General features: G+C 40.3%; 1 protein-coding gene and 1 pseudogene across 3 annotated transcripts in view; one reads left to right on the plus strand and one right to left on the minus strand.

Moving 5' to 3' along the window:
• CCDC148 (coiled-coil domain containing 148) overlaps positions 1–18553 on the minus strand; it is a 292285-nt gene that overhangs the window by 237846 nt on the left and 35886 nt on the right. The window lies entirely within an intron of this gene.
• The window catches only part of LOC111546198, a 13757-nt pseudogene continuing 10329 nt past the window's right edge, over positions 15126–18553 (plus strand).

Consider the following 18553-nt stretch of genomic DNA (forward strand, 5'->3'; position numbering starts at 1 on the left):
TTGAATACTGTAATAGTTTAAAGTAACTCATATGAAAGAATGGCTAGCATTCATGAATATAGGAAAAATGTATATGAATCATACATAAATGTATGTGTATAAATACATACAAATATAATTCTGGAATGATTTCTATGATTATTTATGAAAAGATTAAAATTACAAGTAGTTTCTGGATGGACGAGCAGTCTGGCTGAAACATCTGCCCCCTTATTGACCGTCGGGGTGGCTCTATGTGGTATGGCTTGCTGAACCAGCACCTCTTTCCTTTTTGATCTCTCCACCCGCATCTCTCCCAAATTGCTGTTCTGTAACCTTCCTACCCAGATTCACATTTACATGGATAGCTGGAATGCTAGAAATGAATAATATTGTAGGGGCTCTGGCCTTGCAAGAGACCTGAATATGCTTGCACATACCCAAAGGCTGTCTGCATCCCCTCTGCTGCCTGAAGCCTAAGCAGAAATTCAGTTCTTTTTAACAGGGTTAACACAGAGGGATGGCAATGGAGAGAAAATGGCACTGATACCCCAACAGCATTGTGCTCGCTAGGCCACAAGTCCTAGTGGGGGGCTGGACCTGTATGTTTCTAGTTCAAAATAAAGTGTCCTGTGGGCTATTGTGAGCTCTGAGCCACAATTTGACATACAGGGGAGATGCTGGCCCTTTTGTTTTCTCTAATATTCCTCTTCTTACAATGAAGCATAAAGTAGTACATATACACTTTCAGTAACTAATTTCAAAGTGCACACTCTTGAGGTTACAGCCAGTTAAACAGATTAAATTTCTTTTTCTTTTTCTTTTCTTTCTTTCTTTTTTTTTTTTTTTTTTTTTGAGACAGGGTCTCCCTCTGTTGCCCAGGCTGGAGTGCAGTGGCATGATCACATCTCACTGTAACCTCGACCTCCCAGACTCAGGTGATCCTCCCAGGTGATCCTCCCACCTCAGCCTCCTGAGTAGCTGGGACTAGAGGTGGGAACCACCATGCTTGGCTAATTTTCGTATTACCTGTAGAGACAGGGTTTTGCCATGTTGCCCATGCTGGTCTTGAACTCCTGAGCTCCAGTGAGTCTCCCACCACTGCCTCCCAAAGTGCAGGGATTACAGGTGTGAGCCACCACGCTCAGCCTGGCACTTTATATTTCCATGAGATAATCAATTAGACTACTTTTGTATAGATTAATACAAGTGTGGCTTCTTTCCTGAGCTGCTCCCTCCCTCTGTCTCTCTCTTTTTTCCCCTCTACTCCCATTTCTTCCCCACTCAGTATTTCTCTCTTTCTACCCCCGGATGTCAACTCTAAGACCTTGAAGAAAATAAAATTATTTCTGCCTGGGCTTTTTGATACAATCCTCAAATTTGGGTTGAAACAGTTTTCTCTGCAGCCATCTGCCACCCAAGCTGTTTTCATTCCTCCCTGAATTCTCATTTCTAAAACTAGGGAGGGACCAAGGGCATATGCTGCCAGCTCTCTGAACTCATCCCTTTGATTCCAGTATGCACTAGGCTTTTTGTGGCTAGCTTCTGGTCACCTTGCCTTCTTCCCCCAGGCATCTCCCTTCTTGGATTGCACGATCAGTAGTCTATTAGGAGTCACCCTATCTTAAGGTATTTTTCCCTCTATTATTCCCCCAATAAATTGTCAACTTCTTACTCTTATAGCTTCTCCAAAACTGGAGTTGTACCACAATACATGAGATTTTAAAAATTGACATATTAAGGAAAAGAAGTACAATGGTAACATATGTCATATTTAACTGGAAAGAGAGGTATATTCAGCCAGAACCCTGGACCAGTTACTAAATTTTGGCAATATAGCATCCGGCAAGAAAAAAAAGTTAAAGGGCAAGGCTAAAATACTTAGCATAGAGCAAAATTAAAAATAATGTGGGTCCTAACTGAAGAATAGACCTTAAACTGGTTCATGGCTGGAATCCACTGTTGTATGTCTGGGTTTGTAGAAGCCTTGTAATTATATGCAAAATTTGCATGTGTTAATTTTCCTGGGGAGAGATCACACAGATTTCATCAACTTCTCAGAGGGAATCTGTGACCCAAATAAGGTTAAGATATTGAAGGAGAGTCAGTCACTAAAATATTAAAAGAAACTTACTCTAAGTACTGATAAAACTATCTAATATTTAGCCTATTTTAAGTACAAACACTAAATTCTTTGAATAAATATAAAAATGGTCCATTCATTGGTGGGAGTACACTATGGTTCCAAGTAAGTTTTTCAAGTTTCTTTCAAAACACTTTATATATGATTAAGAAAATGTGAAAGTATTTTTCTGCTTTATTGGAGTATAGTTGACAAAATTATAAATATTTAAGGTATACAACTGAATCTTTTGATATATACATGCAATGTGTACCACAATGTAATTAATATATCTATCACCTCACATAACCATTTTCTTTTTTCTTTTCTGTGGTGAGAACACTTAATATATACCCTTTTAGCAAATTTCAAATGTACAATACAGTATTATTAACTATAGTCACATTGCTGTATGTTAGATCTCCAGAATTTATTCATCTTGCATAACTGAAACTTGGTACCCTTTGACCAATACTTCCCCATTTCCTCTTCCACCAGCCCCTGGCAAGCACCATTCTACACTCTAATTCTATGAGTTTGACTATTTTAAATTCCACATATAAGTGAGATCATGAAGCATTTGTCTTATTTGTCTTTCTGTACCTGGCTTATTTCACTTAGCGTAATGTCCTACAGTTTCATCTATGTAGTCACAAATGACAGGGTGTCTTTCTTTTTTAAGGATAATGTTCACATACACACACACGTATATAGACACACATATATACCACATTTTCTTTATGCATGCATCCATTGATGGACATTTAGGTTGTTTCCATATCTGGGCTATCTGAAAAATACTGCAATTAACTGATTTCATTTCCTTTGAATATATACCCATAAGTGGGATTGCTGGATCATCACGTGGTTCTATTTTTAACTTTCTGAGGTAACTACCTACTGTTTTCCATAATGGCTGTACCAATTTACATCCCCACCAACAATGTCCAGGGTTCTGTTTTCTCCACATCCTCACCAACTTTCTGATAATAGCCATTCTAACTGGTGTGAGGTAATAATTCATTGTAGTTTAGATCTGCATTTTCCAAATAATTATTAAAGTTGAGCAACTTCTCAAATACTTGTTAGCCATTTGTGTGTCTTCTTTTGAGAAATGTCTATACAGATTTTTGCCCATTTTTTCACAGGATTATTTGTGCTTTTGCTAGTGACTTGAGTTGTTTGAAATATATCTATATATATGTACATATAATTTTTTTCTGGTTATGTATCGGAGAACTTCTGCTAGGGCAGTGCAGAAGGGAAATGTGGAGTCAGATCCCCCACGCAGAGTCCCTACTGGGGAACCGACTAGTGGAGTTGTGAGAAGAGGGCCACCATCCTCCAGACCATGGAATGGTAGATCCACTGACAGCTTGTACCATGAGCCTGGAAAAGCAACAGACACTCAATGACAGCCCATGAAAGCAACCAGGAGGGGGGCTACACCCTGCAAAGCCATAGGGGTGGAGCTGCCCAAGGTCATTGGAACCTACTTCTTGCATCGGGGTGACCTGGATGTGAGACATGGATGGACTCAAAGGAGATCATTTTGGAGCTTTAAGATTTGACTGCCCTGCTGGATTTTGGACTTGCATGGGGCCTGTAAGCCACTTTGTTTCAGCCAATTTCTCCTATTTGAAATGGCTGTATTTATCCAATCCTTGTACCCCCATTGTATCTAGGAAGTAACTAACTTGTTTTTGATTTTAGAGGCTCACAGGTGGAAGGGATTTGCCTTTTCTCAGATAAGACTTTGAACTGTGGACTTTTGAGTTAATGCTGAAATGAGTTAAGACTTTGGGGGACTGTTGGGAAGGCAGGATTTTTTTTTTTTTTTTTTTTTTTTTGAGACAGAGTCTCACTCTGTCTCCCAGGCTGGAGTGCAGTGACGCAATCTCAGCTCACTGCAAGCTACACCTCCCAGGTTCCCGCCATTCTCGTGCCTCAGCCTCCCAAGTAGCTGGGACTACAGGTGCCTGCCACCACGCCCGGCTACTATTTTGTATTTTTTAGTGGAGACGGGGTTTCACTGTGTTAGCCAGGATGGTCTCAATATCCTGACCTTGTGATCCGCTCACCTCGGCCTCCCAAAGTGCTGGGATTACAGGCGTGAGCCACTGTGCCCAGCCATGATTGGTTGTTAAATGTGAGGACATGAAATTTGGAAGAGCCAGGGGCAGAATGATATGGTTTGGCTCTGTGTCCCCACCCAAATCTCATCTTGATTGTACTCCCATAATTCCCATGTATTGTGGGAGGGACCCGGTGGGAGATAAGTGAATTGTGGGGGCAGTTTCCAACATACTGTTCTTGTGGTAGTGAATAAGTCTCACAAGATCTGATGGTTTTATAAGAAATCCCTTTCACTTGGCTCTCATTCTGTGTTGCCACCACCATGTAAGACATGCCTTTCACCTTCTGCCATGATTGTGAGGCATCCCCAGCCACGTGAAACTGTGAGTCCATTAAAATTATTTTTTCCCTAGTCTTAGGTATGTCTTTATCAGCAGCGTGAAAACAGACTAATACAATGACCTCCTGTAGAATAGTTTTTGATTTAAAGTCTATTTTGTCTAACGTAAGTGTAGCCACCCCCGCTCTTCTTCAGTTACTATTTGCATGGAATATTTTTTTCCAACCTTTCATTTTCAACCTATGTGTGTGCTTAAGAACAAAGTAAGTCTCTTGGAGACAGGATATTGCTAGATCTTGGTTTTAATCCATTCGGCCACTCTAGCCTTTTATTAGAAAGTTTAATCCATTTATATTTAATGTAATTATTGATAAGTGAAAACTAACTATTGTCATTTTGTTAGTTGCTTTCTGTTTGTTTTGCAGTTGCCTCTCTACCTTTCTTGCTTTCTTGATGTCTTTTTTTGTTACGAGATGATTTTTATAGTAATTTGGTTTGATCCTTCTCTCTTATCTTTTGTGTATCAATTATAGGTTTTTTTTCTTTGTGGTTACCTTGAGGCTTGCAAAAAATATCTGTATTCATTTATTTTAAGTTGATAACAACTTAACTTCAATCACATATAAAATCTCTATACTTTTATCACCCCTCACATACACACACTGTGTTCTTACAGTCAGAGTTTCCTTCTTTTTGTATTGTGTATCCATTAACAAATATTTTGTCTTTTAACTTTAATATTAGGGTTAAAATTTACATACCACCATTACCATGTTAAATTATTTGTTGTTTATATATTTATCTTTATTAGTGAGATTTATGCTTTCATATGCTTTTATGTGGCTGTTTAGCATATTTTTGTTTGAAATTGAAGAACTCCCTTAAGCATTTTTCAAAGGAAAATCTAGTGATGACCTAATGTAAATGATGAGTTAATGGGTACAGCACACCAACATGGCACATGTATATATATGTAACAAACCTGCATGTTGTGCACATGTACCCTAGAACTTAAAGTATAATAATTAAAAAAAAAAAAAAACGGGGAAAAAAAAGAAAAAAGAAAATCTAGTGATGATAAACCCCTCAGTTTTTGTCTGTCTGAGAACTACTCTAACTACTCCTTTATTTTTAAAGGATAGTTTTGCAAGGTATCATCTTGGTTTGCAATTTTTTTTTCTTTTGGTACTTTGAATATACCATCCCACTTTTCTCTGAGCTGCAAGGTTTCTGCTAAGAAGTCTACTGGTATACTTATGGAATTCTCTTATATGTGATTCCTTTTCTGTTTGCATTCAAAATTGTCTGTCTTTGACTTTTTACAATTATAATGTGCCTCAGAGTAGACCTCTTTATGTTCAAGCTATTTGGAGTCCTTTGGGTTTCTAAAATCTGGATATCTATTTCCTATCCCAGATTTGGGAAGTTTTCAGTCATTATTTCTTTAAGTAAGCTTTTTGCCCTATTCTTTCTCTCTCTTCTCCTTCCCTATGACTCTGATAATTTGTATATTGGTTCACTTGAAAATGTACCATAAATCCTGAAGGCTTCTTTCACTCTTTCTCATTCTTTTTTCTTTTCCTTCTCTGACTAAATAACTTCAAGTAACTTGTATTTAAATTCCCTGATTGTTTCTTCTGCTTGATTGAGTTTGCTGTAGAAACTATTGCATTTCATTCATTCCATTATTAATAACTTTGGCAATTTTCCATAAAGTGCTTCCTATTGATAGAAATAATCTGAGATATTTCTTTCAAAAAATTCCTATGCCTCTCTCTTTTAAATTCTGATTCAGTATTTGTGGGCCGGAACTGGGGAATTTTCATCTTTAGAATACAAGCACTCTGAGTTATTCACATCATGCGAAGAGTTTAGGAAATGTTGATTTAAAGAATACCTTCATGGAAGTGATGTCACCAAGATAACAGACTGGGAGTCCCATTCCTCATCTCCTTCAAAAACAATGACTTACTATCCACAGATGAAAATAGCTCTAGGAGAGCTTTAGAGTACAATTTAAAAGCTACAGTAACCCAAGGAGCACAACAACTGGGGATACGCACATAGAAAAGCACCAGAAAGCACTCTAGAATTTCTGTTTCGTTCTTCATTGTTATTTCTATTCCTTTGTTGAACTCATTTTGTTTATGTATTGTTTTCCTAATTTCATTAAGATGTCTAATTGTGTTCTCCTGTTGCACATCAAGCTCTTTTAAACAAATTATTTTAAATTTTTTGTCAGGCAATTTGTAGATCCCCATTTCTTTGGGGTCAATTACTAAAAATTTATTGTCTTCCTTTGATGGTATCATGTTTCCCTGATTTTTCACATTCCTTATAGTCTGGTGTTGGTGTCTGTGCATTTGAAGGAGTTACTTCTTCTATACTTTATGATCTGGCTTCGGTGGGGAGAGGCCTTAACCTGTGAGTGTCTGCAAGGGTACCAACTGGGTGGGATGTGCAGCAGTGCTGGGTGCATGGGTGCACAGTGGAATCAGGTCAGGGGCATAGGTGTGCATCAGTGCTGGTGCTGGGAGTAGTGCAGTGGCTCCAGCTCCAAGGGTCATAGAGGCAGTTCTGGCTCGGGGTGGTGCAGTGGTGTGGGCTGTGTGCAGCTCTGTCAGCTGGGGTTTTACTGACAAAGGCTGTGGGGATCCTTGGCTGAAAAGCTGAAGGGTCTGTGATGGTGATGATTACTGGGGTCCTCTTGCTTTCCTTTTCCACCACTTCAGGAAGTTTCAGCCAAGGAAACTTTCTGGCACTGAGCTGTGGTGGCCTAAGTGATGGGATAACACAGGTGAATTGTTTCCGGTGCTTTTCTATGTGCCTATCCCCAGTTGTTGTGCTCCTTGGGTTACTGTAGCTTTTAAATTGTACTCTAAAACTCTCCTAGAACTATTTTCATCTGTGGATAGTAAGTCATTGTTTTTGAAGGAGATGAGGAATGGGACTCCCAGTCTGTCATCTTGGTGACATCACTCCCATGAAGGTATTCTTTAAATCAACATTTCCTAAACTCCTCTTATGATATGAATAACTCAGAGTGCTTGTATTCTAAAGATGAAAATTCCCCAGTTCCGGCCCACAAATACTGAATCAGAATTTAAAAGAGAGAGGCATAGGAATTTTTTGAAAGAAATATCTCAGATTATTTCTATCAATAGGAAGCACTTTATGGAAAATTGCCAAAGTTATTAATAATTGATGTTCTTGTTCATCAAACAAAAACAAATGGATTACAAACAGAAAACAAGAAATCTATGCCCCAATTTTAACAATCTTAACATAGCAATTTTCCACTTAATGCTAGGTTTGTTACTTTGTGAAATTCTGCATAATACAAATGATTAATAAATTATAATTGTTTAAAACATTTTGACCTTTATAGCAATATAAGTGTTAAAAATTAATTTTGTAATTCACATGTAGCCACATACAAAGGTTTTACTACCTCAACAATTTTTCCAAACAAGGTACTAAAATAAACTTACAGAAAATATTTGTAAAAAATGTATTTGAGTTTAGTAATTTGATGAGTTTTCATCCCTAAAGTATTAAGAAATTATAAAAGAGTCTTAGTATAAAAAGCAAAATGTTAAAAGAAGCAGAAGGTGGTCAAGTAGTCTCTCTCAAACATATTATCCCATTAAACTAATAGCTTTTTTTTTTTTTTCACAAAAGGAATGTTTGTCCAATGTATTACAAATCACCCCAGAGAGATTATTTATAATGGTCACTTCAGTGGGCTATCCTAGCTAGTTTACTCTACAGTGCCATTTTAATAAAAACATACTGGGAGGAAATCTCTTTTTAATTTAAGCCATTTAATTTTTAAAATTAATGTAAAATAAAGCCATAGTCAACTCAGTTCCACAAATATTTGATTATTATCTCATACAAATAAGCCTGGCTGTAGGTTAGCTACTAAGGATAAAGTGATGAGTAAGACACAGTTCCTACCCTCAAAGAAGTATCTTGCTCTAGAACATTTTTTCTCTTGTCTTTTTTTTTTATTTTGAGGAAACTAAATCGGTGTTTGCAAACTTTTTCTGTAGAAGGACAGACAGTAAATATTTTCTACTTTGCTTGTCATTCAGTCTCTGTTGTAACTATTCAACTCAGTTGTGTAGCATGAGAGTTGTATAGCCAATGTGTAATTTTAAAAGCATGGTTCTAATAACAAAAATAGGCTGCTGGCCAGACTTGTCCCTTGGGCTGTAATTTGCTACCACTGGACTAAATAACTTGTGAGTGCTTATTTAATATTTCAAATTTTTATCATATCTGCCTTACTAAAATATTTATACCAGAAAGAGTGAAAAGTAGCTATACCAAGAAGATAGGAAATTTAAAAGGAATTACAGAAAAAACAGACTGAGATAAATCAAGGAAGTTGTTAAAGGAGAAAAGGCAGTGTCACCCAAACAGAAAGTGACACATCAATAAAGGTCAAGCTCTCTAGGGGAAATCTGAAAACTTTTAAAACATATATGCAACAACAGTAATAGTAATATATTACGAAATAATCTACTTCTATGTAAAATCATCTTTATAGCTCTAACTTGCTTTAAAAACAGATGCGTTAAACAGGCATAAAATCTAAAATGTTTAATTATACAAATAATGCATAATTTTATAATTAAAAATACAAATAAGCCCAAAGAAAAAAAATAAGTATCTCCTCAAATCTTACCAAACCAGAAACACTACTGTTTTACTAAAAAAGTTTTCAAATATGTTAGAAGAGCCAAGTCTTCATAGGATTCTTCTGCAGCTTGTAGAATCAGATAGGATCAGAGCTTAATCCATTCATTCACTCCCAAAGTTCACATTTTAGAGTGCTGAATTTGCTCAAGTGGGGCAAACTGCAATGCCCAATGCCCAATAGCCTATCACCATAAGAATAATGTGTGCTAGGCACAATATGAGGAGCTTTCTGGAAATCACCTCATTGAATCCTTCCCACAATTGCAGAAGGCAGACACTATTATGATTATGTGCAATGTTAGAAATGAGAAATGTAAGACAGAGGGATGAAGTAATTTGCTATAGTCAAGCAGTCAATCAGTGCCAGAATGATGACATTAATCCAGAAATTTGGTTTCCATCATCCATGATCTGAAATTTTAGCATTTCTCCTAAGGAAAAATAGGTACATCCATACCCTGTGGTATAAACCTAGAGCCAGTAGTCTGACACTCCTTGCTTTCACTGAGATAGATATGAATGTAAAAAGTATAAATGTCTCTGTCACTCATAAAGAGATAATGGCAACAGTATCACAATTAGCAATGATTTGGTATGTATTACTTACCAAACTCAAGGTGATAAATTTGAGTCCATAGTTTGGGGCCATAATTTAACTATTTAAGTGTGTATTTGTCCATTCTCACATTGCTACAGAGAACTGCCTGAGACTTAGTCATTCATTTAAAAAAAAAAAAAAAAAAAGAGGCTTAATTGGCTCATGGTTTTGCAGGCTGTACAGGAGGCATGGCTAGGGAGGCCTCAGGAAACTTACAATCATGGCAGAAGGCAAAGGGGAAGCAGACACATTCTACATGGCTGGAGCAGGAGGAAGAGAGTGAAGGGTGAGGTGCTATACACTTTTAAACAATCAGATCTCATAAGAACTCACTCACTATCATGAGAACAGCAAGGAGTAAGTGCACCCCCTTGATCCAATCACCTCCCACTCGACCCCTCCTCTAACATTAGGGATTACAATTCAAGGTGAGATTTGGTCACGGGTACAAATCCAAACCATAACATTCTCCCCTGGCCCCTCCCAAATCTTATGTCCTTCTCAAATTGTAAAATACAATCATCCCTTCTCAACAGTCCCCCAAGTCTTATTTCAGCATTAACTCAAAAGTCCACACATTCCAAAGTCTCATCTGAGACAAGACAAGTCCCTTCCACCTATGAGCCTATAAAATCTAAAACAAATTATTTACTCCCAAAATACAATGGGTGTATAGGCATTACTCCCTTTCCAAGAGAGAGAAATCTGCCAGAAGAAAGGAACTACAAGCCCTGTACAAGTCCAAAGCCCAGCAGGGCAGTCACTAAATCTTAAAGCTCTAAAATAACCTCCTTTGACTCCATGTCTCACATTCAGGCCATACTGATGTCGGGAGGATGATGGCCCTATTCTCACAGCTCCACTATGCAGTGCCTCAATGGGGACTCTGTGTGGGGGCTCCATCTCCACATTTCCCCTCTGCACTGTCCTAGTGGAGGTTCTCCATGAGGGCTCCACCCATTCAGCAGACTTCTGCCTGCACATCCAGGATTTTCCATACATCCTCTGAAATCGAAGCATAGGCCCCCAAGCTTCAGCTCTTGTCCTCTGTACACCTGCAGGCTTAACACCACATGGAAGCTTCCAAGGCTTGTGGCTTACACCCCCTGGAGGAGTGGCCTAAGACATATCTGGGATCCTTTTAGCCGTGGCTGGGGCTGGAGGGGCTGGGACACAGGGAGCAGTGTCCCAAGGCTACACAGGGCAGCAGGGTCTTGGGCCCAGCCCAGGAAACCATTCTTCCCTTTTAGGCCACCAGGGCTGTGATGGGAGGGGCTGCCATGAGGTCTCTGAAATGACTTGAAGGCATTTTCCCTATTTTCTTGGCTATTAACATTTGGCTCCTCTTTACTTAGGCAAATTTCTGCAGCCAGCTTGAAGTTCCAGTTTCAGATCATCTCTGCTCACACATATGAGTATATCCTGTTAGAAGAAGCCAGGCCATATCTTGAATGCTTTGCTGCTTAGAAATTTCTTCTGCCAGATACCCTAAATTCTCTCTCTCAAGTTCAGAGTTCCACAGATCCTTAGAGCTGGGGCACAATGCTGTCTGTCTTTGTGAAAGCCTAACAATAGTGACCTTTGCTCCAGTTCCCAGTAAGTTCCTCATCTCCATCTGAGACCACATCAGCCTCATTGTCCATATATTACTATCAGCATTTTGGTCACAACAATTTAACAAGTCTCTATGAAATTCCAAGCTTTTCCTCATCTTTCTATCTTCTTCTGAGCTCTCTGCACTCTTCCAACCTCTCTGTCTTTACCCAGTTTCAAAGTCACTTCCACATTTTCAGGTATCTTTATAGCAATGCCCCACTTCTCCTTTTTTTCTTTTCTTTTTCTTTTTTTTTTTTTTTTTTTTGAGATGGAGTCTTGCTCTGTCACCCAGGCTGGAGTGCAGTGGCCAGATCTCAGCTCACTGCAAGCTCCGCCTCCCGGGCTTATGCCATTCTCCTGCCTCAGCCTCCCGAGTAGCTGGGACTATAGGCGCCCACCACCTCGCCTGGCTAGTTTTTTTGTATTTTTTAGTAGAGACGGGGTTTCACCGTGTTAGCCAGGATGGTCTCGATCTCCTGACCTCGTGATCCACCCGTCTCGGCCTCCCAAAGTGCTAGGATTACAGGCTTGAGCCACCGTGCCACTTCTCAATACCAATTTTCTGTATTCGCCCAGTCTCACATTGCTATAAAGAACTACTTGATACTGAGTAATTTATACAGAAAAGAGGTTTAATTGGCTCATGGTCCTGCAGGCTGTACAGGAAACATGGCTAGGTAGGCCTTAAGAAACTTACAATCATGGCAGAAGAGGAGGCAGACACATTCTAAATGGCTGGGGCAGGAGGAAGAGAGCAAAGGGAGAGGTGCTATACACTTTTAAACAACCAGATATCGTCAGAACTCACTCGATATCATAAGAACAGCAAAAGAGAATCCCACCCTCATGACCCAGTTACTTTTTACCAGTTCCCTCCTCCAACACTGGGGATTACAATTCAACATGAGATTTGGGCAGGGACACAAATCCAAACTATATCAAGGTGTCTGAATAGTCAGTTGTTCTGAACTTTCTATGGAACCCAAACACTTTGCAAATGTAACAACAGCCACAGATAGTTCCCTCAAAGGAGTGCAAATAAGCATACTGTGGTGGCCCTGGAAGTGTACCACTCAGATATCTTCATAGAACTCCTTCCAGGAGCTGAGTTGATAGACAGCTTCAGCTACTACCCCTTGGATTCATGACTGCTCACAGCACTTGCCCTAGGGCTGCTTGGAGCCAATAACTAAGCATGGAAGAGGTAATGGTACCTGTACCTTTCTGCCCAATATAGGATGCTTCCAATAAGCAAATTTTGCTTGGGGACTCCACATTAGCTTGGATGAGACTTTCTTAGAACCATACTGCAGTCTGATGCCTCCGACCTAATCCTCCTTCCCCTCTCTCCTTTCACAGATGCCAGACTTGCCTTGTGGTCTCAAGGCTCTTGCCTTCTATTCCTCCTCCCTCTCTTTTGCCCTCCACATGCACTCCCCTATAAATTAAGCTTGTGTAATTCTGTCTTGTTGTCTATTCCTCAGAGGACCTGAAATGATAATCACAGGTGTGTAAAACACTGCACATTTTTTTCAAAGGGTTAATGGAACCCTGAATCCCATTCGTGGATCCCCCTGAGGTATAAAGACACCAAGTTAAGAACCTCAGCAGGTGGTACAATTAAAGGCAATTAAAAGATGGATACTAAGCCAATTTTGGCATCATTCTGCTCTTATAAAACTTTGGCAAATGATTTTTTTTTACAATATGCATAGTTCAAATCTAAAACAACTATATTTAAATACTGGTTAAATTATAGTAATTTATTTTTTAAAAAAAAATCAAATAGGTAACAAGAGAGTCATTAAAACACCATAAATTTAAAAATCCCTTGAGTGTTTTTTTTTTTAAATTAGTTTTATGGAAAGAACATCGTACCCTATAATACTAAAGCCTGAGCTCAAATCCTAGCTTACCTAGCCTAACTGCTTAACCTCCTACAAGTCACTTAACTTTTCTGGGCTCAAATTGCCATATCTCTAAAATGAAGGGGTTGGACTAGGTAATTTCTAAGGAATCTTTCCATTCTAAAATTTTATGATAATATATGATTTTCTCTCTGGCATAACAGTATCAAGAAGGCAAAACTAACTCTAAGGCCAATATAATAATATCAGTAATGTCATTTCAGAAGAAACTGATGGAAAAAATTAAATTTATTTTAAATCCTCAAAGTCTGGCCTCTGCCTCCTCTTCCAGCCTTAAAAACTATGCTAGTAACACCTTCTTTCTGTTCCTGGTACCTCCCAAGTTCATTTCTGCCTCCAAGTCTGTTGCATTTGTTTGGGAAGTAGTTCCCAAATGGCTAGTTCCTTCTCATAGTTCAGGTCTTGGTTCAAAAGTCACATCTACCAGAAGATCTTATGTGACAATATGTGACAATCCTGCCCAAAATAACATCCCCAATCCCCAACTGCTTTTTTCAGAACACTTTGTTATATTATTTTACAAACAATTATCACTATTTTTTTGTTGTTGTTGTTGTTGCTTGTCTGTCTTTCCCCACTAGAACAGAAGCTCTACAGGGCAAACATGTTTTCTGTCTTGTTTATCATATATTATCTCTTAAAATAATGCCTGGCATATAGAAAGCATACAATAAACGTGCTTTAATGAACAAATGAGTGAATCAATATGTGCATGCTAACAGAAAACAAAATTGCAACTTTTAGAAGAGTGAGAGTATAAAAATCACCCCCATTCCATTTTTTAGGGTGATATAGAAGCAGAAATACAGTTGGCTTTCCATGCTGTATTTCATAATTAGAGAAGATAATAACCCAAATGTGTGCCAGGAGTAGCGTTATGTTTAGCTTTGGACTGGGTTTTTTCTGTGGGACATCAATAGAATTGTATGATGATCAATACCAAGATCATGTTCTAACTAATTGAGCTCACAGGCTTAAATTACTCAGCTTTTAATATTTGGAAACAAGCAACCATCAAAATAATTCTATTGACTTCCAAAGAATAAAAAATCATGATGCCTAATTTTAAAAAGTCATCAAATAGCTCTATGAAAATTTAATTACTATGGAAAGGTTATATTAAGAATGAGTCATAGAAGTTTTAAAAAACCTTTTTTTGGAATTGAATTTTATGTCACAAAAACTAAGAAACAGCCAAATGTGAAGTCAACTCTCTATTTTCCATGATAAAACCAGGAATTAGCTCATGAAGAAGTAGTAGGAAGGGTATATATCGGTTTTGGTGCTTCAGAGATACTGGCCTTGCCACTTACTAACTATATCTTTGAACAATTTGCTTAATTTCTCTGGCTTTCAATTTTTTAATTTGTAAAATAGGATTAGTAATGTTTGTATACTTGTTTTGGAGATTAGTAATACTCTAAAGCACTAAACATAGAGCTAGGAAAATATGAGATAATAAAAGGTAGCTAAGCCAAACAATAAAAATACATTGACCACTTAAGTCTATGGTGATCAGGAGTATGTGTGTGAAAGGGGATAGATGTCAGAACTACCTCTACAAGCCCATTTCCCTCATTAGAAACTGGATAACCATCCCCTCCTTTGTGAAAATATACAATCTATACAGTTGAAAGCTGAAATATTTTGAAAGTAGGCCTTTCCCCCCACTAGAAAGAAAAATTGTCCCACTCCTAGAAAGAAAAACTGGAACCAGGAGGTGAATCTTTTAACCATATTAAATACAGAAATAGTTGCTCTGCCACCACTACCGCAGCAACCCAGACTGCATGCCAGCACCTCTCTGCTGACAACTCCTCCACTATGGAGGACACGAACAAATACAGCAACAGAATTCACAGAGGGACCCAAGATCAATGCAAGCAAGAATCAGCAAAATGATAGTAAAATGTGTATTGGAGGTTTGAGCTGGGATAAAAGCAAAAAAGATGTGACTGAATACTTATCTCAATTTGGGGAAGTTGTAGACTGCACAATTAAAACAGATCCAATCACTGGGAGATAAAGGGATTTGGATTTGTGCTTTTCAGAGACACTGCAAGTGTTGATAATGCTTTGGAACTGAAAGAACACAAACTGGATGGCAAATTGATAGAGCCCAAGACGACCAAAGCTTTAAAAGGGAAAGAATCTCCATGCTGGGGGAACCACCACTACTCTCTTTGAAGCTGTCAGACAGGGACATTTAAGTCTGCAGAAGTTTCTGCTGCCTTTTGTTCAGCTATGCTCTGCCCCCAGAGGTGGAGTCTACAGAGGCAGGCAGGCATCCTTGAGCTGAGGTGGGCTCCACCCAGTTTGAGCTGGCCAGCTGCTTTGTTTACCTACTCAAGCCTCAGCAATGGTGGGCGCCCCTCCCACAGCCTGGCTGCCACCTTGCAGTTCCATCTCAGACTGCTGTGCTAGCAATGAGTGAGGCTCAGTGGGCATGGGACCCTCCAAGCCAGGTGCAGCATATAATCTCCTGGTGTGCCGTTTGCTAAGACCAATGGAAAAGTGCAGTATTTAGGGGGAGTGACCCGATTTTCCAGGTGCTGTCTGTCACAGCTTCCCTTGGCAAGGAAAGGGAATTCCCTGACCCCTTGTGCTTCCCGGGTGAGGTGATGCCTCGCCCTGCTTCAGCTCTAGCTCAGTGGGCTGCAACCACTGTCCTGCACCCACTGTCTGACAAGCCCCGAGAGGGACTGACTGACACCTCACATGGCCGGGTGGCCCTCTGAGATGACGCTTCCAGAAAGGATCAGGCAGCAACATTTGCTGTTCTGCAATATGCACTGTTCTACAGCCTCTGCTGGTGATACCCAGGTAAACAGGGTCTGGAGTGGACCTCCAGCAAACTCCAACAGACCTGCAGCTGAGGGTCCTGACTGTTAGAAGGAAAACTAACAAACAGAAAGGACATCCACACCAAAATCCCATCTGTACGTCACCATCAACAAGGACCAAAGGTAGATAAAACCACAAAAACAGGGAGAAACCAGAGCAGAAAAGATGAAAATTCTAAAAGTCAGAGCATCTCTCCCCTTCCAAAGGAACGCAGCTCCTAGCCAGCAACGGAACAAAGCAGGACGGAGAACAACTTTGACAAGTTGAGAGAAGAAGGCTTCAGATGATCAAACTTCTCTGAGCTAAAGGAGGATGTTTGAACCCATTGCAAACAAGCTAAAAACCTTGAAAAAAGATTAGATGGGGGGGAGCGGAGCAAGATGGCCGAATAGGAACAGCTCCAGTCTCATTCTCCCAGCGCAAGCAACACAGAAGACCGGTGATTTCTGCATTTTCAACTGAGGTACTGGGGTCATCTCACTCGGGAGTGCCAGACAATCCGTGCGGGTCAGCTGCTGCAGCCCAACCAGCGAGAGCTGAAGCAGGGCGAGGCATCGCCTCACCTGGGAAGCGCGAGGGGGAAGGGAGTCCCTTTTCCTAGCCAGGGGAACTGAGACACACAACACCTGGAAAATCGGGTAAATCCCACCCCAATACTGCGCTATAACACCGGCACACCGGAGAATATATCCCACACCTGGCCAGGAGGGTCCCACGCCCACGGAGCCTCCCTCCTTGCTAACACAGCAGTCTGCGGCAATCTAACCATAAGGCAGCAGCGAGGCTGGGGGAGGGGCGCCCGCCATCGCTGAGGCTTAAGTAGGTAAATAAAGCCGCTGGGAAGCTCGAACTGGGTGGAGCTCACAGCAGCTCAAGGAAATCTGCCTGTCTCTGTAGACTGCGCCACTGGGGACAGGGCTCAGCTAAAGGAGCTGAAGCCTGTGCAAACACGAACGACTCTGTCTGACAGCTTTGAAGAGAGCAGTGGATCTCCCAACACGGAGGTTGAGATCTGAGAAGGGGCAGTCTGCCTGCTCAAGTGGGTCCCTGACCCCTGAGTAGCCTAACTGGGAGACATCCCCCACTAGGGGCAGTCTGACACCCCACACCTCACAGGGTGGAGTACACCCCTGAGAGGAAGCTTCCAAAGCAAGAATCAGACAGGTGCACTCGCTGTTCAGCAATATTCTGTCTTCTGCAACCTCTGCTGCTGATACCCAGGCAAACAGGGTCTGGAGTGGACCTCAAGCAATCTCCAACAGACCTATAGCTGAGGGTCCTGACTGTCAGAAGGAAAACTATCAAACAGGAAGGTCACCTATACCAAAACCCCATCAGTACATCACCATCATCAAAGACCAGAGACAGATAAAACCACAAACATGGGGAAAAAGCAGGGCAGAACAGCTGGAAATTCAAAAAATAAGAGCGCATCTCCTCCTGCAAAGGAGCACAGCCCATCGCCAGCAACGGATCAAAGCTGGTCAGAGAATGATTTTGATGAGATGAGAGAAGAAGGCTTCAGTCCATCAAACCTCTCAGAGCTAAAGGAGGAATTACGTACCCAGCGCAAAGAAACTAAAAATCTTGAAAAAAGAGTGGAAGAATTGACAGCTAGACTAATTAATGCAGAGAAGGTCATAAACGAAATGACAGAGATGAAAACCATGACACGAGAAATACGTGACAATTGCACAAGCTTCAGTAACCGACTCGATCAACTGGAAGAAAGAGTATCAGCGATGGAGGATCAAATGAATGAAATGAAGCGAGAAGAGAAACCAAAAGAAAAAAGAAGAAAAAGAAATGAACAAAGCCTGCAAGAAGTATGGGAATATGTAAAAAGACCAAATCTACGTCTGATTGGGGTGCCTGAAAGTGAGGGGGAAAATGGAACCAAATTGGAAAACGCTCTACAGGATATCATCCAGGAGAACTTCCCCAACCTAGCAGGCCAGGCCAACATTCAAATTCAGGAAATACAGAGAACGCCACAAAGATACTCCTCCAGAAGAGCAACTCCAAGACACATAATTGCCAGATTCACCAAAGTTGAAATGAAGGAAAAAATCTTAAGGGCAGCCAGAGAGAAAGGTGGGGTTACCCACAAAGGGAAGCCCATCAGACTGACAGCAGATCTCTCGGCAGAAACTCTACAAGCCAGAAGAGAGTGGGGGCCAATATTCAACGTTCTTAAAGAAAAGAATTTTAAACCCAGAATTTCATATCCAGACAAACTAAGTTTCATAAGTGAAGGAGAAATAAAATCCTTTACAGATAAGCAAATGCTTAGAGATTTTGTCACCACCAGGCCTGCCTTACAAGAGACCCTGAAGGAAGCCCTAAACATGGAAAGGAACAAC

Source organism: Piliocolobus tephrosceles, chromosome 11, assembly GCF_002776525.5.
Source record: "Piliocolobus tephrosceles isolate RC106 chromosome 11, ASM277652v3, whole genome shotgun sequence".
Lineage (NCBI taxonomy): Eukaryota > Metazoa > Chordata > Mammalia > Primates > Cercopithecidae > Piliocolobus > Piliocolobus tephrosceles.